Source organism: Lycorma delicatula, chromosome 2 (genome assembly GCF_047948215.1).
Source record: "Lycorma delicatula isolate Av1 chromosome 2, ASM4794821v1, whole genome shotgun sequence".
Taxonomy (NCBI): Eukaryota; Metazoa; Arthropoda; class Insecta; order Hemiptera; family Fulgoridae; genus Lycorma; species Lycorma delicatula.
In genome coordinates, this window is record NC_134456.1 from 56,788,764 (window position 1) to 56,812,718 (window position 23,955).

General features: G+C 31.6%; 1 long non-coding RNA gene across 2 annotated transcripts in view; it reads right to left on the bottom strand.

Annotated features, from left to right (window-relative positions):
• Window positions 1-23,955, bottom strand: part of LOC142320178 (uncharacterized) — a 91,299-nt gene that overhangs the window by 7,481 nt on the left and 59,863 nt on the right. Inside the window, exon 1 of one of the 2 annotated variants that reach the window (XR_012755311.1) lies at window positions 1,087-1,289. The exons of the other annotated variant lie outside the window; for it this stretch is intronic. This is a non-coding gene — a long non-coding RNA (uncharacterized LOC142320178). Of the gene's footprint in view, window positions 1-1,086; window positions 1,290-23,955 lie in introns of those variants that run through there. 2 annotated transcript variants of the gene reach the window in all.

Below are 23,955 nucleotides of genomic sequence, written 5' to 3' on the forward strand. Positions count from 1 at the left end.
TGTAATAAGATCCATGCTAAACTTACTTGACAACTGAACATAGTCTCTAATAGCATGAGTCCTGCTATGGGCATATTTAAACTCAGTTTTATTCGTAAATTCTCTACCTGACAGAAAATTATAATAGAATACGGACTTAAACTCATAACACTCCTCGTGTAACAAACATGACATCCTACCCTAAACAATGAAAAAACTTTTCATAGTCTGCAAACACATGAATATTAGTATAATTTAACTAATGCACTGTACACATCTTTCTTTTACTTTTGTTCGAAACATTTTTGTTTTTTCAGAAGGTCATTCAACAACTTAGGCCATGTTGGGATTTTCATATCCTCTCAGATATTTTCAGCAAAAGAAAGTTACAAAAGAAACCATGTGAAGTGTAATCGGGATGAATTAAGGAAATCATATACGATTATCTATTTAAAAATGACTTGATTACGTGCAAAAAATAGGTAGAGGTGTTTTCATAAAGAATTTCCTAATTTTCATAGATCTTTTTTTCATTCCCCACGAGTAACGTATTTGAAACGACATAAAACCTTTACCGACTGTTCCACATCCTGGAGCGTACGGGCGTCTCTAAATCCAAGACAGTAAAAATTCTTTCAACATCATTTTAGCTTTGCTTTTCAACTGTCTCTTTTTTAACTCAGTAGATTTTTAATATCTTTATTCCGATCAATGACCAACGGTTATGTGTCGGGCTCAAAAACTCTGTTTCATCACCTGCTACTGTAGACTTAAAGAAAATTAGGAATTATGTTCGTACAATTCAGCATGTTCCGCTCTACTTCATCGTAATTTTTAGCACGTTTTCTCACCACAGTAAAAGCGTTTAACAATTATGTACTTATTTAAATGTTTAAAAAGTACAAAAAAAACATTCGTTTTTGTCGGTAGAAAAAACGAATCACTTTCCAAAATTCGTAACAATTGCTTAGAATAATGTACCGAGCAGATTGGGATAAAAGTACAATCTAATTTACTAGGTTATAATATACCCCCTATAATGATGATAATTTAAAGAAGCAAATTATTAAATGATAGAAAAAACTTTCATAGAATTCTAAACCTTACCAAGGCTTACAAAATTCAAAGTTCCATAAGCTTGAAGGTTCACTTTCTAAATTCACATGTGGAAGATTTTCACGAAAATCTGGGTGACGTTAGCCAAGAGATGGGTGAGAGATCTCATCAGCACATGAAGTAAACGTATGAAAGGACGTATCAAGGAAAGTGTGGACTACTATGATGATGGCAGACTATTGCTGGATGTTGAAACGAGATGAACCCTATAGAGAACATAGAGGGAAAAGCGTAAAACAGAGTATAATTCGTTCAAAGAAATTTCGACACATGAAACAAAATTGTAATATTTTACATAATTCGTCATTAAGGATGGGCGAAAAGGAGGAGTGGTTTCCAAAAGCATGACATACGTCATAAAAATTAATTAAATAAAAATAAATTTAAAAATGCAGTATAATAGAAATTAGGCTTATTTTGTGGCAATTTTCATTAGAAATTAAGGAGTCAATGACACCCCCCCCGCCGTTCTCTTTATGCCATTAAACTATTTAGCTACAAGAATGCACAATATAATTCAACAAAGTAATTTTTTTTTATTTCTTGTTGTTTAACCTCCGGGACCACCATTAGGTATTACTTCAGAGGATGAGATGAATGATTTGTAACGTGTGTGAAAATGCCATGCCTGACCAGGATTCGAACCTGGGATGACAGGCTACGACGTTACCACTCGTGCCACGGAGAGAGGCGAATATATTATTTTAATTTATTACAAAAATTCGTTGTTATATCTACTTTATTGTATCACATTTTCACAATTTTTTAACTTTTTAAAAAATTTGAAATTTGCTATTTGCGAAAAATTCTGATGTGATGGAAAAATTGAAGGTTATTTACCGATTCAGCGCTAAAAAAAACATAAGAAACGATTACCAAAAAATAAACAACACAACCATCGCAGGCTTGTGTAATTAGATCACTAATCTTAAGACCAATCCCAGGAATAAAAATAACCCAATAAAAATCTTTTTCAATCTTTCTTTAAATCTTACATAGTCATCAATTTCAAATTCATCCTTTTTTATAATTATCTCTTTATCAATACCAAACAACAGTTTATATTGTTATTTTCAATATACTCAATGAACTTCATAATAATAAATACACTAAAAAAGTAACAATATGAAAAACAATAAAAATGAATAATTTTTAAAAAAATAATTAAAATATAATATTTATTTCAGATAAGAAACAATGTTCTTGTAGATTATAAAAAAATTTTGTAAATAACTAAAGAATTTTATAAAATCATTTTTAATGTTAATAAAAAAAATAACTATTAAATGAAAATACTTACTTCTCAGGACATTTTTTACCCCTCTGACAACATTAAACTTGAAAGAGATTAACCGTAATAAAGCAAAATAAACAAGAATTTACCTTTTGATATTTCAAAGCAGTGTATATTAGTATTGCCGTGTGTATACACACGAAAATACTAATTAATATATATATATATATATATATATATATATATATATAATATAATATAATATAATAATATTATAGCTACGTCAGTAGCTACGAAGAACATATTAGAATTTATACTGACGGTTCTAAAACCGAACATGGTGTTGGATGCTCAATATATGTAAATGAAGAAGCCCACTTTTGGAAACTGCCAGATGTGGCCAGTGTCTACACGGCAGAACTCACTGCAATTCAGCAAGCTCTTCGCTACACTGAACACTATTGCGAAGAGAGAGTGCTAATATGTTCCGATTCATTAAGTGCACTTGTCCCAATTCGGAACAAAATCATTAAGGATGTCCTAATTGCAAACATCCTGTCCATTTTATACGTTCTAAAACAACGAGGACAGCGATGCGTATTTGTATGGACTCCGGGGCATGCTGGTATTACAGGTAATGAAATCGCAGACGAAGCTGCCAGAAAGGTAACAGTCTGCGATGATTTGGATGCATTTCCTGTAAGAGTGGCAGATGTTAAAAACCGTCTAACAAACATAGTAAGAAGCAAGTGGAACGCTGAATGGAGGAGTTTAAATACAAAATTAAACTCAGTAAAAACTTCTCCTTATAAATGGAAAAGCGACTTTAGTTGACTCGCCGTGAACAAGTAGCGGTGACCAGACTTAGAATCGGTCACACGCGATTAACAAATTTATATTTGTTAACCGGCGAAGTGAGACCAATGTGCGGTGTTTGTAATAAAACACTGACAATCAAGCATCTAATAGAAGAGTGTACCATATATGAGGACCTCAGAAAGAGGTTCCGTCTTACAAATAATATTAGTGCTGATCTGGATAATGGAAATGAAGAAAATATAGTTGCATTTCTACACGCCAGTGGACTTCTTAAAAGTCTATAAAATGAAAGTTTAAAGCTGTGGTAAAAGATACTCTAAGCGGTAGTTTATATATATATATATATATATAAAGAAAGAAAGAAATGGTATTGATAAGTTTAATTTTAATTTTAATTTCATGGTCATTTGAGAACCTTATCTCAAATTTTAATATCGGGGCCCCATAAGTGTTTGTGATTGTCCTTGTCTTTTATGTCTTAAATGTTTTGTGTAGTTTGTGCTTTTAAATAAAATGTAAGGGCCCTTTACACCCTTACATATGACGATCCAGATGGTGATAGTAATTTCTTTTAAAGATTGTGACGAGGGCTAATGACCTTAGCAGTCGATGCCCGTAAAATTCTAGATAAAAAAAAAATATATAATAATAGTTCAGTAATTTTTCCATTGTATACTGAGCAACACGAAAAAATTTACTTTTTAAATTTTTCATAGTGAATTTCATGTATTTCCCTCGATAGAGGAAATTTTTTTGTTAAAAACATATATTAACATAATATATGATAATACACAACATAATATATACACGATATTAACATAACTTCGGTATGTTAATCGACGAAATAATTGCAATATTTTCTTTTTCTTTTGTCTAAAGCGGCCGTAGATTACTTTACATATATGAAATCAGTTCAAAAATTAAGATTTATCTCCTAAAATTACAGTAACATTAATAAACTAAAAAGTATTAATGAGCAAAAATAACCATTATTTTTAATATAAGAGATCTAAGGGTAAGTACAAGATAACCCTTAAGTTCATCGCCACATCATTCTGTTAATTATTCCATTACGGAAAAAAAAAAATAAATGTCAGGTAAATTTACTTCCCATGAAAAAAATAAATTATTAACTGCAAAATAAAATTTTCTATAACTTAAGTCGTTTTTGAGATTTTTGAACTTATTGTTTCAGTAAAGATATCAAAAATATTATACAGAATATGAAACTTTCATATAGAGAGAATGTTTAAATTAATGTCATAGCAATTTATTATTTTATTTATAACTTAGGGAAAAGTCACGGGCTCAACACACTCAATTTTCTTGTCATAAGATAATTAATTTTATAATTTTTTTGTTGTATTGAACCGCCAAGAAGTCATAACATACCAGTATGACATATATATATATATATATATTTAAACATAAGAATTGACACGTTACGTAGTACAGAATTAAAATAACCCGTGCAATTTTACTAATTTAATTGTCGTAACGTATAAATTACACTTAGCATTTAATTTACATAATAGCTATATTTAAAAATAAAAAGAACGTTAAAATAAAAATAAAATAAATTAAAAATTCTACGAAGATAAAATAAAAGAGCCGGATAAAAAAGTCGGTGTTGGTTGTAAAGAGAAAAATGTTTTTTAAAGGGTACTTTTTAAACGTCACATCAACATTATGGAAATTTAAACTAGCGTCAAAAGAACCCTTTTCATCTTGTCTTTCAACATTATATCATTTTGCATTGATGTAATGGTAAAATAATGTAAAACATAAAAGAATTTTAATATTTATTGTGAGAGATGTTCTACACCAGTATTTCTTTTATATATTCAGTATGTATGTTCTGGCTTAAAATATCGTAAATAAAAAATAATGTGTTAAACCTTATTAACACTACGCTAAGGCAGGCTTAAAATTTGTGTAACTGTTATAAAATAACGCCATTAACTAATTCACACATTTTTTCAGACTTTATATTCTCAGATACTAGATTTAAAAAATATAAAAATTATGCCTATTATAAGCTATTAAATACACAGAAAATTAAATACGTAGAAAAATGTTTTATCCTACTAACCTTAGTATAAAGTAGTTCTGTTTTAATCAAGTGATAGATGAAAACAATCCTAAATATTTTTATAATTATATTGCAATGTAGATATTATTGATCATAGGTTTCTTGACATATTTTGAATTGGAGATTCTATACTGTGCAGACGTGTATTACATCGATCCAGGTGTTTTGCGTTTTTGACTGGTTTTTCTTTTGGTGGTATTTAAGGTTTGGTCGGACGGTTTTTGTAGGGTAATATTTAGTGGTTGGTGTTTTTAAAGTTTGGTGATTATTAGATATCGGACACATTTTTTATTCAAATTCTTAGAGGTTCGACTTTATTGCCTCTGGCTTTAAGACTTACATTCGAGTGACCGATCGCTTTGCCTGTACTTGCAGGAAACTTTCTGTTCTCTCTTCTAAGTAAACAAGTACTTAGAATAATTTGCTTCAGTTATTGGCGAGTAGTGTTTTCTTTTTGTAAGTGTAGCGGTGGTCTGAAGGGGAAATTCCTTTTTATCAGTAATTCCATATTCCTCTCTTTCCCAGCCGATCCCTTCCGGATCTCCACCGATAGAAGTACTTACAAATAACATCGCCAGCGACTCGCTCGTAGTGATGCGGGACCCGTCTTTTAAGGTTAGGGATAGCGGGATGGTTAGAAGACTGTCGGATCGTCAGGTGGAGATGCTGGTCGCTAATGTTACCCAGATACTGTGCAAGAGGCTTCTGCTAACGCTGTAATCTCTTCAAGATGCAGTGAAGCAGGAGATTTCGCGAGTTGAGGTTAAGCGTGGAGTCCACAAAGCTACCTACTGATAGGCACCGCAGATAGCCCAGATGCGTTTCAATTTATAGCGATTCAGAAGACACATGTAATGAATGCGACGGAGTGGTACTGACGGGCAAGAGGAACAAGGATGATAGAAAAGCCCTATGTTTTGAGATAAAAAAGAATAAGCGACAGAAATGGCGTGATTTTTGTAACGATCTAAACGATGATCGCTGGGGACGGGCTTGTTAAATCGTTAGGAAATGGTTTGGTAGGCGACTGCTCGTACTTGCCACCATATTTTGAGAAGTGCCGCTTTACTCTGGACGAGTTACCGCTATCAATAGGCTTGGCGACAAAAGAAAAGCCCGAGCCCTGATGGGAATCCGGCGAGGATGTGGAAAAGACTGCCCGGCGGCCGTGGGACGTCTCGACGTAGTTAATCAGAGACTCGAGAGCGGTGCGTTTTCCCCTTGGAGGCACGCTCGGTCTTCCTTTCCAAGAGAACAACGGAGGATCCAGTGAGAGAATACCGCTATGTTAATCGAATAATTTGTGTAAGTCGGTGGAGAGGATGTTTACTGCTCGGATCATAGAGGAACCTAATAAAGGCGGGGGCATCTATGCCAGCCAGTATAGATTTGTTAAGGGCAGATCTGCACTGCAGGCCATTATTAGGGAAGTGAACTGGACGCTCAACGTCACGAGACATGGAGAACCAGGGGCATTTCGATCTTAATTTTATTGATTGTCCGGAATGCCTTTGGCTCCGTACCATGAAGTTGTATCATTAACGCCTTCAAAGACAGGGGTGTTAGTGTTAGCACTACATCAGGTGTGTGATTATCTAAGAAACAGGAGGGTGCACGCTGAGACGCTCGAGGACAGTCTTCGGTTTCAGATGTTAGTGGGGGGTCCCTCAGGGGGTCGGTGTTGGGGTCCCTCCTTTGGAAAATTGTTTTCGAGGGAGTACTTAGGGTTCGATTGCCGCCTGGAACTTAGAGCACAGCCTTTGCGGACGATCTGGCAATTCTGGTGAGCGAATGTACTGAAATGGAGACCCAGGACGGAGGCACTGCGGCACTTGCTTCGATAAATGCATTGATAGAGGAATATAGCCTAGCCCTCTCTCCGGATAAATGCTGGTTTATAACGCTTACCGGCAGGCGGATTACCGAATGCGACAACATTCGGTCTGGGACCGCTGTAAAGTATCTGGAGGTGACCATTTATAACTCCTGCAAATTCAGCCAGCATGTGCTGGAGGTATGATGAAGAGCTGAGAAACCGCGGCTGCCCTGAAACGGTTGATGTCATCACAAGTTGGTATCACTTTATTGTATGCAGCACCGGTGTAGGAAGCAGCAGTCGCTTTCAAGAGGAATTTTGAAAGGCTAAAAAGAATACACTGAAGAATCTTATTAGGAGTGACTGCTGCATATCGAACGGCATCCTACAAGGCGGTTTGTGTTGTGGCCGGAGTTCGCCTATTGATATCTTGGTCCAAGGGCGCATTGACAGATACCGTGGAGTTAGCTAGGACGATGTTACAGCGAGTACCCTGCGAGTTTGACGGGTGTGAAAGCTGCCTGAACCAGGAAAATAATTCCTGACTTGGTGACTTTTTCCTACATGTTAAGAGCGGAGGATAACTGGCAAGCAGTAGAGGAATTCGCCAGAGTGACGCTTTGTACTAAAGAACTAGAAGAAAGAGGAGAGGATTCTAATACTTTGATCAAGTGCTGTATACAGGTGAAGAGAATGACTGGAGAGCGAAAGACAGCTGCATGCGGAGCCGTCGTTCGTCCGCGCGGGTGCGTGGACACATACCCACTTAACACAATCTTACGTAGCCTGTTGCGAGTCCGACACTTTGCTCGTAAATGGAGTTCCTCCGACTCATCGTTAACAAAAAAAAAAAAAAAGGTTTTCTCGTTGACATTGCTCATTCCAGCCCTAAAACCTAAAAAATCGATCTCCTAAACCACTTGGGATATTCTTCTTGGGAGCAGTAATAGTGACTCCAACGAATCATCTGTTATAACTTTCCACACATGGCTGTATCCATCGTATGTCGTTATCAAAATCTCGAGTGAATTTCTTCCGTTTTGCCATACCAAATTTTCACTTTGGTCTTCTCAGTATGATTTAAGAAATGGAAATTTTATGTCTAAGACGGTCTTAAATGGTCTATGTTGATTGTGAGGGAAGTTGTAGAGGAACTCTTGCCTAGCTGGTAGTGGTATCCACATCGATATTTTTGATAACAAATGCTAGTCCGAGTTATAATCCTTTCTCTATCTTGCAAAGTAGAAGGCTCTTTGCTTTTTCTGCATCACATACCAAATGCAAGCCATTAGAAACCAGCCATCTTTCAACATTATCACGATTATCGTCAGTTTCCTCATAGCTTCACAGTTTGTGATGTTAGTTAAAATCACCCAATATAATGTAGGAGTAGCAGAGAAGAGGAAGATCTGATTTCGTCCACGGTTTGGCATAGAATTAAATTAAATATATTTACTATTTAAAACAGTACTTGTCACTCACCCGTATTTCAAAGTTACAGATGGGTGAACCGATAGAACTAAATTGTAAAAATTAGATTAAATTTTGTTTCAGAAAAAATTCCCTATCAGGTGGTTAAAAACATATAAATTCTTGCCATACTTTTCTCTTAAAATTTAGAAAGAATTAACTCGTGAATGAAATTTTATCATTGGTAACAAATCATCAAACTGAGATAATCAAACGCAAACACGAAAATAATTTACATTATAATATTAGAATCAAATGAAGAAAAATTAAGTATTCTTTAAATTAATAAACTTACTGTAGAAAGTATATCCAAATTTTTAATTTTCTGTTACGTTAAAACATTCAACTGTTGGAAATTCGTGACTCAGTAATGGCGAATGATGATAAAAATAAAGCATATATTTAGTATAACAATAAAGTATTTAGTAGGCGCTTTGCTATGCGGAAGGTTTCACATGGCAACAGCACTACAACTTTACGCAACTACCTTCAGATCTATCAGCAGTATTCTGTAGCTCATTCCTCTATTTCTTCCAATATTCCTTCGAAAGCGCCATTAAATAGGAGGAACTTTCCTCTCGGTAATAATTTTCTATTATTAATTCAATAAAACATTTTGTATGTTGTTTAAAATGCATTATTGTATATAATATGAATAAAATGGAGCGTTCTTCAGTTTGATTAATAAACACATTTTATTCTATAGTTTGTAATTTTAACTAACAAAAACTATGATTATTATTCATTTCGTAGCAAATACAAAACTTAATGAACGTTACAACCGATTTCGAATTTACATACATAATTTCTTTAAGGTATTACAAATAACATATATTCAGAACATAAATTAACACAATTTAAGGACAAAATAACTGAAGGATAATGTCTTGTACATTAGAGATTTCATCGAAGGGAACTATGAGTTTAGTGCTTTAACTTAGTTAAACAAAGTAAGTGGATATGAACTCTCGCACAAACATCACTATGTAGGATATTTCTTCTCCATCCACTTCTCAATCTCACTCTGATAAGTCCATTAGGTCTGAATCTGGATAACTTGTAAATTGTACAACTTGGTACGGTAAAGAATTACCAACTATCAATGTTTCTTCCTACAAACAAATATCAGATTTGATTAATTCTAAACCAATTATTCTGAGCAATTTCGCACGTTAGAATTGATAAACACATAATTATATTTTTTATATTGATATTTATTTATATTTTTTAGAATCCACTTATTTTATATAAATATTTCAGACATTTATCAACCATAAAGCGGTAGCTATTAAAATACTTCTGACTGGTGTTAATCGAATTGTGTCACACGTATTTTTTAAAAGTTTTACGTAACTGTTTCGAAAATAATTCTCAGAAATATTTTAATTAAAATAATTGATTAAAAACTGCGATGTTTATTTTATACTTGGATAACATTGACAATAATATTAATCAATGTTATTATATTAAAAGCCATTTGTATATTTTCTTTTTTTTTTAATCATATAAGCACAGATATCAATATCAATTTGTATGTTTAAATTTTAAATGTATTAGAAATTTATGGATATGTACATCAATTGATAACTTAGATACGCCGAAATTTTCGAATATTATTCGAATTATTATCTGCTTGAAGAATAGGAGATATTTTTTGTAGAGTCATCTTGTTTTAATTAACTACGATTAGTAGATTGTATTACCATAGGTAACACACCATGAGGGAACCATCACTGCACAAGAGCTAGTACACTACAGTTATTAAATCAGAATTATTTTCAGTTTCTGGTTTAATATTCAGATATCATTAACAGAAATCTAAAATTAATGTTCTTCAATTTCGAATAACAGATGTACCTACTGCCCTAACATGTAAAATTTTGGACAAATTAATTTACAATTATATTTCTCAAATGCATGTTTGATCCAGCCGTAATAATTAATTTAGAATAGCAAAAATTAACAAATTACAGTTCGGAAAAACAAATCTTGTCAATGATTTCTCTGGTTAAATACATACACGTATCGTAGTATGTGCGCTCGCGCCCGCGCGTGTGTGTGTATAGGGAAACAAAGAAAAAAAATTATCAGATTTTGATTTTTGCTTCTGTAAAGAATGCAATATCACATCATGGGAAAATAATATTTTAATGCGAATAAACGCATTTTAATCTTAATTATAAAATAATAAAATAAAACAAAAAAACTTTAATGTCTTGAACTGTGTAATAATATATCTTGCTCTTATTTAGGTAAATTATATTTTTCTTTTTCACTAATTTGTCGGGATCATTACTTTAATTTATTACGGTTGGATCAAATAATGCATTTTAGAAATGTAACTGTAAATTAATCTTTTCTAAGTTTTTATTCTCTAGATATAGATACTCACACATACACAAACACTAAAAAAAAAAGCATTTAATATTATTGTAGAGTAAAAACATTATTCTGAAGGGTTTTTAAATGAAATGAACAAAACTAAAGCTAATGCCAATAGGTTATTGGATTCTCCCACAATAACGGAGGACTACAAATATATAACCATGTGTGGTGAAGTTAATCGATACAGCGCGGAAAAATAATTTCTTTTTCTGTGCGCTGTTCCTTACCAAATAAAACAAATAGAGTGAACTCCGAAAGCAAACGGTATACTCCATTACAGTATGTCCCGTATTTTGTACTACAATACATTTTCGCATTAATTCTAGTCTGTCTAGACTAAATTGGCGCCAGTCTCTCTCGTTTCTATAGCAACAGACGACGCAGCTGTAGCTGCAGCGCCTTCTTGATCTTATTATACTATTTTTTTTGGAAAAATATTTTCCACTTTGCTCGACTCGTTACACAATTGTCACTTATTTACTTCACCACTTCCAGTTTATGACAATTTACGTAAACTATATAATCGTATTTACCTAATAACTTCAAAATAAAGCACTTACTTTCAGACGAATTTCACAAAATAAATATAAAAAGATAAATAAAAATATTTTTTAAATTATAATTTTTTAAGCTTAATTAAAAGGTTCAAAAACTTTCATATCTTAAATTTTCAAAAATAAAAACCTAAAATAAGACGTTTGACATTTTTGTAAGATTAGTCTATAATCTCATAAACATAAAATTTTATGTTTAAATTGTTAAATTTTATTTTTAGACGTTTATTTATTAAAAATTTTATTTTTTTATAACTGTGTTTTCATTAAGCCTACTATTTTTGTAAAATGAAGAGATTTTATTCCTTAAAGAAGCTCTTTATCAATTAATATTATCTGTCACACTCCATATGTTGAGAATATGGAAATAATTAAGAAGGCGATCATACAATTAAATAAACAATTCCCCTACTACCAGAGCAAAAAATAAAAAAAAAATAAATAAAATTAATACTAAATAAAATTTAGTGTTAGTGTAATCACAAAAACAGGATGCACAAATATTACGAGACGGATTTTTTTTTTGATTTCCATGTGATTTCTGTGTAACATAGTACATAAATATAGTACAAAAAATCGTTTTAATTTTTTGAGACAGGGTTTTCCATCATTAAGTGTAAATTCATTTCAGTTTATGCTTTTTAAGAAAGCTATTTTTATGTTTAAAATACCATTTTTGAGAAACAAAAACCAAATCTGATGACAAGTAACATAAAATTATCCAGAGGTACCGGTTTCGAATCCCGGTCAGGCATGGGATTTTTCATACGTTGCAAAATTCCATTTCCATATTCTACAGTTAAGCTTCAAGCTCATGTGGGGAAATCATCAAGAAAAAAAAATTTGAGGTTGTCCAATTTTGTTGACAAGCGGAAAACTTTCCGGGTAAGGTCAATTTATAACAAGAAGTTTCACCCCGGTGCTTTTCACAGAGTAGTATTTGTTGTTCTATCGTAGAGCAGGGACCATGTAAACTCTGCACCTTACGTTATACCAACAAACACGAACTACCTAAATCCTACCACTCCATATTGAGCTCTGTGCCAAAATTTCCTTTACCTAAATCTTACATGTTTGTATACTGTTCAGTTCCCTCAATGATATATATTTTGAAAAAAACAAGCTATATTATTTATATTAAGAAGGTTGTAAAAGTTAATGTACCAATACAGCTTCTGTAGTCATATTTTTGATTTCTTTTTTTTCTTTTAGTAAGATACCGTACATTGTTGATTTCTTTGAAAGTAAAATAAAAAGGCAATTATTTTGACAAATTAAAAGCATAACTAATTTTAAAACGTTAAAGTATTCCGCTCTTAAGATTTTCAAGTATTTTTCAGTTTGTTATCTAAAGTGAAATTTGAATTATTTAACCAAACAGATTGTATAATAATTGTGGCTAGATTGCTATAATCTCAGGCTTAGTAATTCAAATTATTTTTTAACACAAAATGTGACTAAGAGAATAATTTCTCTTTAAAATCTAAGATCTAAGGGAGGGAATTAAGAAATCCAACATGTTACTTCCTATAAAACAATAAAACAGTTAATTAACAATTCTAAGTTTATAGACGTACCAATAATAAATTGCTAGGCCAAACATGGAAAAAATACAACATCCTTAAAAACAGGTAATACTGTAAAAAAAAATCTGATGTGGACACCAAATCACTTCCTTGTTTTGTTGACACCTTTTTACCAACGGCTATTAAATTTTATTTCATTAATAACCTCTGATATTTTTTCATAATTTTTTTTTATTGTTATTACTGAATTATTACTTATCCTAATTTTTTTTCTATAATCAGAGGTTAATTAATTTCTATTAACCTCTTAATTATTAATAAATCAATATATTTAAATAAAAAGAAAGTTAAAAAAAAAGGAGGTGAAGTCTGATCCGAACCGATGTAACTTCCCCTTATAAGATCCAAATATTTCATTAATTATAATTTCATTTGGTTATAACTCTCGAATAAATACCACTTACGATTTATCGTTGAATAGCTCTCAATGAGTGCTTCGTACTGCAGGTAAGAAAAATTCCAAAATCCAATTTTCTTTGGATCTTTTTTTTATTTTTATTTTGGGCTTTATTGGACACATTTGGTTCAGTCGATTGCAATCAAAAGGGGAGGTACGATTAAGTTTCGTTCACCAAAATGTAATATTACTGATCAGGAAATTCCAAAGAATTAATCAGTTTTTTTTACTTAATTTCTACTATATATTGTAATTTACTAAGGTAGTTTATGTTACCAAGTATTTTACTACCTCTGTTTTGGATTTACATTATATATATATTTTAAGTTGAAATAATTTCTTTAACGTTCCGGGTGAAAAGCGAAGACAGAGAGTCCTCCAAGAATTTTGGAGAGTTAAATTACGCAAGGTGGTAACTTGCAACTTGTTTGTTTTATGAATATTTATAAATATTTTATCTTAAAAAATGTAAATATATTAATTTAAATAAATCAAGCTTCATCTGACGCCTTGAAGCAGTCTGTATGAAACCAACAATAACCAGTGTATTCCACATTGCATTTCACGCCCTCAAAGATGAGGTGTATACATATTATTGCAAGGAGTAACTTAAGTCTTATTTATGTTATATCGTACTTGACCTTTTAGTTTCTGATTACTTGAAATAGTTGTACATTAATTGTACATATCTTATGAACCGTACGTGGAAAACAAATATTTTACAATCAGTAGGAACCTGTTTCAAAATTTAAAAAAGTTATTTAACATCGGTGTTACTAATTATAATAAAAGAAAATTACTCGAATCAGTAGATAATATACTCGTAATTAAAAAAAAAATACAATCTCCTATAAAATTGGTAATTTGCGACTGTGACTATTCTTCGCCTACACTTTAATTTGGTATTATTTTTTTGTACCAAGGATAAATTAAAAATTGTTTAATAAGAAAAAAAAGTAATACTTTCTCTACTATCTTTGAATTTGAATTTTTAGACAATATTAACTTAAATATTACTATTCATAATTTAACACCAACATAGAAGTTCACTTTAAGTTATGATTAAATTTCCAGGCTTAGCACAGCCTCTTTCATTGGTTACTTTTTACTTGGTACTCTCCAGTTGGATTGTTATTATTTCTTTAAATTTTGTTCATTTATTAACTTAATTTTCTATTTAAAATAAAAGTAGACATAAAAAAAATTCTCAAACATGTTAAAAGTGCTTGTAGAAAAATTATACGGATAATTATAAACGAAATACTAAAGAACAATAGTTAGATAAGAGATATAAGTGTATTTAGTCTAGACAGACTGGAATTAATGCGAAAATGTATTGTAGTACAAAATACGGGACATACTGTAATGGAGTATACCGTTTGCTTTCGGAGTTAACTCTATTTGTTTTATTTGGTAAGGAACAGCGCACAGAAAAAGAAATTATTTTTCTGCGCTGTATCGATTAACTTCACCATACATGGGTATATATTTGTAGTCCTCCGTTATTGTGAGAGAATCCAATAACCTATTGGCATTAGCTTTAGTTTTGTTCATTTCATTTAAAAACCCTTCAGAATAATGTTTTTACTCTACAATAATATTAAATGCTTTTTTTTTAGTGTTTGTGTATGTGTGAGTATCTATATCTAGGGAATCAAAACTTAGAAAAGATTAATTTACAGTTACATTTCTAAAATGTATATTTGATCCAACCGTAATAAATTAAAGTAATGATCCCGACAAATTAGTGAAAAAGAAAAATATAATTTACCTAAATAAGAGCAAGATATATTATTACACAGTTCAAGACATTAAAGTTTTTTTGTTTTATTTTATTATTTTATAATTAAGATTAAAATCACTGTGCAATACTCTTTGGACGGTATGACTTCCGAGCAGACCTTCTAGATATTGCGATAAACAGGTGCATTGGGCGGGACTGCATTATCCAACTAGATACTATCCAAACGTCATCGTGTTGGGAGTTTTGAAAGTGTAGAGAACAGGATTGTGCGTTATTTTTTGTATAAAATCTGTTTATTAATAAATTTCACACTAAATTACAATAAAATAATCTTGATAATGGCGCTGAAAGATACAGGATTGTTCGGTCGGAACAAGTCCAACCGGCGATGGATTAGAATATTGCATGAGTAAAAATAATACTAAAAATAAATACAATTAAATTACATAATATAACTTCATCTCGATAGTAATGATAATAAAATTCCGTGCGGTTTATATAGAATTGATTTCAAGTTTACGAATTGGTAGACTAGTGTAGTCGTGAGGCTTAATGTACCAGGTACCAATCAACCGGGGGATTGAGTTTAAGACCTACACAAACCAATAATCCCGCCGATTTGTGCGAGTGTGACTGCAGACAACACTACAGCTGACGGTCCTGCAATACCAGCAACATTTTAAATATTCGATTATTATTATTTAAAGTGCAAAAACATTTCATTTGGAAACTGCGAGGGATGAGAGAATTTCCCACAGGGAAATCCAAGATGGCTGCACCAGATGGGTGGAACCAAGAGGACGGGATACTCGAATCTGATTGGTCAAGGGTGAGGGAAAGGGACGGAGCCAGCAATCTTATAGGCTCCTGGTGAAGAGGTGGGGGAAATCCGATATGGCCGCCGTAACGTAACACCAAAGTCCTGAAATTCTATAGATTAGTGTTGAAGAAAAGAGACATTTACGTACTACTTGTGTTATTTTTTAGGATTTTGGCTCACCTATCTACAATAAAGGAAGTATTTCTTTTTACTACTGAAAAAATGAGATTTAAAAAAGAATAATATAGATTCCTGAGATTGGACATGTTTTTTTTTAATAATTTCTTTTAATTTAAATTTAAAAAAATTAAATTAATTGTCTTTGAAAAGTGGTTTAACATTCCTCAGTAACAAATAATCAGACGTTAATTCACTTTTCATAATTTTTTACTTAAAACACTATAATTTAGGAAGATTTTATCACTAAACAGATGTGAGAAACTTCAAACTGAAATGAATTAATTTTAATAAAACCCTACAGTCGTTTTCTTTAAAATGCAATTAAAATAACCATCTAATCATCTCAAAGGTCAAACGTAGAACATGGTCAACAAAACAAATTGTTTAATTTGTATGTAAAATTTTATCTTATTACACGTCTTCAAAAACAAACAAAAGTGATAAGGATACTATTTTCGGTAACCCTGAGATATTAGTATGTGTAGTTAAAGAAAAAAATTACCAAGTTTATTGCGAAATCATTGCCCTTTCCGTATAAAGGTCATCCAACAAGAAACGAGAGACCCATGAATGGAATTATTTAACATACTTTTGCAATATAGTTTAATGTTATTAAAAACAAAATATATCTTTAAATCATATTAACTAAAAAAATAAATAAAACTGGTAAAATTGGAATAACAATTTTACAATTATTTTACATTAAAAGTATTATTTCAAGATTTTTTTAATCTTTCAATTCAATTATGGATGACTTCCAATTTAAATTTCATTACGCACGATTCCATTGCTGATCACGATGAACAAAATTTAAATCATAAAATAGAGATAATGAACTTCTTTAAAAGAGCTTTATTTTTTAAACGGTTACTTAAAACTGAGATTATACTGTGACGATCTTGTATATGGTTTTACTTTTATGAGTATTGATTTTAATAGATATTAACTACACTAATTATTGATAACGATTTCAACATTTATTTTCTATATTCATCATGAGGTCTCAGAGGGGATCTGAGAATAACAAAATGTTTAGACATCTTCAACAACTGTAAGGATTTTACTCGAAAAGCAACTGTAAGCATGAAATCGAAAAGAAATACAAAATATATCAAAATAATTCAATTTTTGTTAACTACAGGTAGGCTCAAGAATGTAGAGCTGTTTTCGTCGGAGGAAGGAAAATCTTTTATAGGCACCATCTGGTCTCAAACTACAAGATAGTGTGGGTTTCTCCCTTGCGGGCCACCGACTAAAACCCCTAATCAGGTGTTTTAAAGATGCCTGGCATTTCTTCTACAACGTGAGGCCTAACTTACGACACAAACTAACTAACTTCTACAACAGGCCTAAATTACGGTGTTACTACAGCATCCCATGTGTCACTTCACGCTCCTATTGTTGGCCCCACGCTTTTTTTCTGCGGGAGACTCAGGAGGAATTATTCACCCTTGCACATCTTCGAATGGATAATCTTCACCAAAATCGAGGGCACCATGTGCCCCGTCCGTTCAGTCAAAAGCATAGTCCTCATAATGTTATCTAGGAATAATGTTATCCTTCCATCATGCTTCCTAATATTGCGGGAACCGACTGGACATGAATACCGTGTGTTCTGCGATGTCCAACTCCCTCAATAATCGCATTCCGAGAAGGTCTCAACGTCCGCGAGTACGGTGACGGTTTCTTACCCGTCACCGGTAAGAAACTGGGTGAACCCGCACCACAATTCCATGCTTGCGGTCCGGCCATCTCAGGCAGTTTAAGCTCTGCCTAGGACCTGGAAGTCTGTGGATCCATCTGCTCTTTTATCAACTGATTCCATCTCTCCAACCACATGCGGACAAGTGATATCTCTGCATTCGTCTTACTCGCTTCCCCGTACAACGGATTCCCTCTCTTCCGTATCTTTTCTCTTCGGAACGAAAGGAATGTAGAGTTACATTAGGCCTGGGACCTCTAGAATACCAATAGCTTTTTAAGTAACCTTGAAGGTAGAACTTATTTTGAAAAATTAATATTCTAAGATGACCTGATTCGTGCACCAGGCTTATGGAAAGATTACAATCTTGACAAAACCCCTTTGATTTCTTCCTGAACTAGAAGAATCAGATCCCAGATTTTGGTGGACCAGAAATAATGATTAAAGTTAGGTACCGAATAGAAGATATTAAATGTTATGTTCTTTAAATGAACCGTTTTTTGATACTATTCAAAATAAATTTATGAGTAAAATGAAGTAGATTTAATGTAAATTAATGTAAAAATAAAAGTATATTTAATTTTGAATATAATTAAGATAACGCAAAGAAGCGTATTTATATTTAATAGGAACTTATTATTCATTAAATTATCGAACCGTTCTCATACCAGCCTATTACACCGACCCGACAATGTGTGACGTCAAAATGATGATAAGCACTGAAGCAGAACAAATCCAGGTCATGCATGTTCGGTAGCTATCGAAAGGGAATAATTCCGCACGAATAGGAATATATACCTCTTTAGTGATGACGGAGCTCTCAAATGAGAGGCTATAAATACGAGGGAGGAAAGTTATACACAATTCCGGTTTCTCCATGGAAAAGCAAAGTTGTCTAATCTAAAGTAGGAAGGAATAAAGGAATGAAGTGAAGGATAAATGAATAAAGAGGTGATGACGAAGTAGGAAGAGAGAGTTGTAATTGTTTTCGTATGAATCAAACCTTAATTATTATGAAAATCTATTTCATTTGAAAAATATTTTTTTATAATTCTGTTCTATAAATATTACATATTTTAAAGGAAATATTAACAATACATTACGGTAAGTCTAAAAAAAAAACAAAAAAAACAATTATTTTAACTAACAGGATTAAAACAAGATAAGAATTTTATTTTATTAAACAAACTGTACTGTATTGAAACTTTAACCTTATTGAATAAAACGGAATATAAAATTTACTACATAAATCTCCTACCTATATAAATCCTTTCTTACTTTATTCAACTATTTAAATTTAGATTTTAAAACACACTAAACAATTATTTACCAAGCTATATTATTTTGAGAAAACTACTATATCGGTTATAATTCAACAATACTCATTACTTAAATAAGAAAAATATTTTGGATTAACAGAACCTTCGAATTTAAACATTACATTTATAGAAAAATGTAATTGTACCAAAGTTTTTATATGAAAAGGTTACACAATCCCTTTTATTTTTATTTATCGATTGTGAAATTCTCTGAATTGAAAAATATCAAAATCATAGGAACAGAACTCTGCATTTACGTACAGTATTTTTGTGTGGGCCGTTGTTTGATTTTGATTTTTCAACAGTAGTTGAATCTAAAATCATGTTTGGTTTGACAAGTTGTGTAATTGGAGAAATTGGGCCAATTATTTTTTTTTTAAATATCCAATGTTGGAGTTACATATTAAGAGGTGTTACAACTCGAATTTTTTTAACTTAAAAAGATTACTGAACAAATTGGGAAAAAGGAAAATTTTATAAGCACTTCTTAAAATGAAAATTTATTTTTATACATTAATTTTACTAATCCATCATGAATTACATTTTTATTGTAAATTTTTCGTTATAATAGTGATAACTGTTTTAAAATTTGTTAGGAGTTAACAGTTCTAATTTTTCTTATTTCTTATTTTTTTAAGAGGAGATACCAAGGTGGTTTTGTCACCTAAAATATTGTCAAGAACAATATCTTTAGTTTTGAAATTAATTTTTTCATCAAATACTAACTTTAGATTGGTCTCGAATCCTGAAGAACGTGTGTTTCCTCTTTTAAGCAAAAATGCTTCTCCATCCATCTATTTTTCACAGCCTGTGTCAGAGTCATTATTGAGATCAACTATTCACGTTCATAACGAGAAGTTATTCTCAACCGTGGAGTGTACCTTTTCTGAATCCTGCTTGACATTCATTTAAAATTTTGATTTCATTACCCCCACAACTCTAATCGCTGCAGTAATAATTCTGAAAAACCTTTGCCCTTAAATATATGAATGATATGACTTAATTATTTACTAAATGAACAGAATCTTTTTATATAACAGTTGAAATGAGGATGATAGTGTAGAATTAGATATTAAAGTGAACATAAAATACCATAACTTACACTTTTTTTATCTTTTTATTTTGGGGAGTAAAATTACGAACTCCGTGTAAAACGAAGCGTGGACGTTGTAAAATAAATATCCAAACAGATTGGCTCAAGCAAGAACTAAACTACAGACATCCAAATCTAATTAAATTGGTATAGAAGGATGTAAAATATGTAATAATTATAAAAAATGCATAAGGATAGAATTTATAAAACTGGTATTTTAAGAGAAAGAATATAGTAATTATGAAACGACTGAAAGATTAACACAGAACGGAAAGGATTTAAGAAAAACATAAAACCAGTCAAATGGCTGATGACTCGGAAAGAAATAAATCAATATATAAACATTTTAATTTTTATTAAAGGAAACCTGAAATAAGTGTATTAATTAGTCTCAATATTAGAAACTGTTAATTATCTACAAACAGAACAAATGGATACATAAAACAAATGCTGATGGACTGAAATAATTCTACTTCATATTGTGGTATGATCCTTTTGTAAGGGTTTCGGTTAATAATGGGGAAAAACAAATAAAATTTCGCTCAGTTTTAATTATTAGATAATTATTAGTATTAAAAAAAAAGTGAATTTAATATAATAACATCTGAGTTTAAGAGAACCCATGAAATAAAAGAATTCAAAGCTGTATCGCTAAAATAATATAAATTTTAACAATAAATATTTAACTACGTAATTGAACTACTTGTACATTGTTAGATCAAAATTTTTCTTTAATGTCACCCTTGCAATTTTGAAGTTTATATGAAGGTTGATAATTTATATTGCAATTATTCAGGATTGATAATAATTAACTGTAGGCTATTATTTCAGTATTATACTGAAGATATTAATGGCTATTGCCAAAATCAGTTACTATAACCTTACTTGTAATCATTTAATGACAAATTCAGAACGGAACGCCTACCAAATTCAAAAACTGAATTTCAATTCTGTTTGACCTAAGTTAACGTAAAATTTATATAAATTTAGATTGTTATTGATTTTTTTTCGATTTTAGATAATTAATTTTCTATTGAATCGAGTCAAAGTATACAAGGTATTTTTACAAGAGAAAGAGGTAGGTTAAGTATTCACTTTAAAAAACCGTCCAGAAATAAATATCAACTGCATTTCATTACGTTTATAATTCTGAAGTGCAACAGTATATTCAATTAATTGAAAAGGATAGTTGAAAAGCATTTCAGTCCTCACTTTTATTGATAATTCTGATATGGAATGTATCGTATTTTCCGGTACACAAGACGCATCCGAAACTTAAACACAAATTTTCAGGAAAAAACAAAATTGAAAGTATAAGAGTAACAATAATTAAAAATTAAAAATAGTGTAATAGCTCGCAATTCTGTAAAGGCTTTTAAACGGGGCACTGACCTTATATAACTCCAAACCCACTGCAGTGGAGAGCAAATCCGTGACACTGACATCTAAATCTTCTCCCCCACTCACTTTATTGTTACCATCAAAGTCTGCTTCCTCCTCTTCTTATCATCATTGTCCATTTACAAAAAAATTATCCTTACTTAACATCAACGTCATTACTGATATACAACAGTTAAGAAGAAATCTAATGATAATTTGGTCGTTCATGTGTGACCATGAACGACCTTCAACTACTCGCACATCTGAGTGATAATGGGCGGTTTCAGAGCCCCTTCAACAGGCGTCACCTGATGAACACTGGTGTCCATCATCCGTTTGTTCCACTCTTCTCTCGTGTACACTTTAAAAGGTTTGTTTAATAAAACATCAACGGACTGTAGATGAGATGTGATAGTCATCCTGGAATAACAACCAATTCGATATTGCACAGTTGGAATTTTTGCTTGATGGACACCATCAAGTGTGATCATAACTGATCAGGTACAAGAAGAACTTTCTTCTTCAGTATCGTACCTTTCCTCCTTCTCACACTTTAACAATTCATACTTTCATACCATTTTCATCCACATTCGCAACCACAAATGTCAGTATCTTTTCCTTAGGTTGAGTCTTCCGCTTGGAAATTATCATCGGCGGCAGGTGAAATTATTCATCAGCACAAAACACAAGTATTACAGTGTAGTGTGTTTTTTTATGTCTACACGTTTTTGCTGTAACGCTATTTTTAGCTTTCTCCGCAACAGTCATATTTGAGAGTTCATCAAATGTGAGCAGCGGCGTTCCATCCATTTTTGCTACTTGTCCTATTTTAAAATTGTTATTTTTCGTTGCTGAATCACAAATTGTTGAAAGGACATCATTTTATTTTAAAATTAATTTGGCATTATGTAACAAATTTTAGTTAAACACAGTATACATACATTCGTAAACTCGACTCAGTAACTCATTAATCTGGTGAGAGAACTTCAGCAGGATTCCTCCAATGACAGCCCGTGTTATGCAAGAAGTCTCAAGAAGGTCAAGAACGCTGTTGCGTTATCTGTCTCAATAAAGTTCTTAAGATATCAAAAGGGGTGCCACGATATACATCTTTAAAGTCAAAAGACAACGCGCAAGGCTTTCAGAAATAATCGAAACCTTTACGATAAAAGACGCACTTTATCTTTAAGGCCTATTTTAAGGGCCTTATACACCAGTAGCAAGGTATGTTACTCTTAATTGTCGCTTAAATAACGACTTCCGGCCAGTCTATACCCATTAACGTTATCATAAAACTTCAACATGTGCGATAAAGAAAAACATCAAAAACAAAAACTTTTATAAGTTTTTGTTTTTGTTTTTAGTTTCTAACAGTCAGAAGACTGCATAACGTAGAATTTAGGTCTTCGGTAAGACTGTAGATGGCATATTTTTATAACCTGTTCATTACACAAAACCGAAACGTCAGGGAAGCCGTGAAATAAACTAGTTCCTATTGATTTTCAAAAATAAACAACTGGGCGGTGTTTTACTCAAATTTGAAGGTATTTTTTTTAATACATTTTTTTACTAATTTCCATAAAGTCGATTAAAAATTCTAATGTGTGAAATAAGGATCTAAATTTCAAAAAACGAGTCCATGATTAAAAAAAAAGAATTAATTATTTACGAACCAGTACCTTTTCTAGATTTAAATCTTGATAATTTTAAATAATTCAAATTGCTGTAGTTACATGAACATGTTCATGTTTTTAGATTTAGAGGTTCAATGCTACTTCTGTTGTAAAGGCATAATTCCAATGAAAGGATTTCAACAAAATATTAAACGAATTCAGAGATTCAGGGACTCTAACCTAGCTAGACGGTAAGGCGAGCAAAGCGAACCCTGACCGACTAGTACTTTAATATAAAATAAATAACATTTAAAAAATTACGATAATAAAACTATCAATAATAATTAAGAAAATAACATTAGGTATATAATATAATTCAAACAAACTATACATAAAATTCAAATATTTAAGTCCAAAGAATAAGATCTATTTCAAGCTGGAATTACAAAAATAAAGTCCAAGAGGCAACATCTCGTTAATTAAAGTTGGGTAATATTATGCTCAGTTTTAAGATAAAAAATAAAATACGTAAAGCATTTTTTAAATTATATACTTGGTTATGTTTAATCACGCATAATTTTTTCTTAATTTTAATAAAATGTTAAATTTTTAGAGGCCTTCCTTTTTTTATTTCTACAAAAAAACTGCAAAAATGT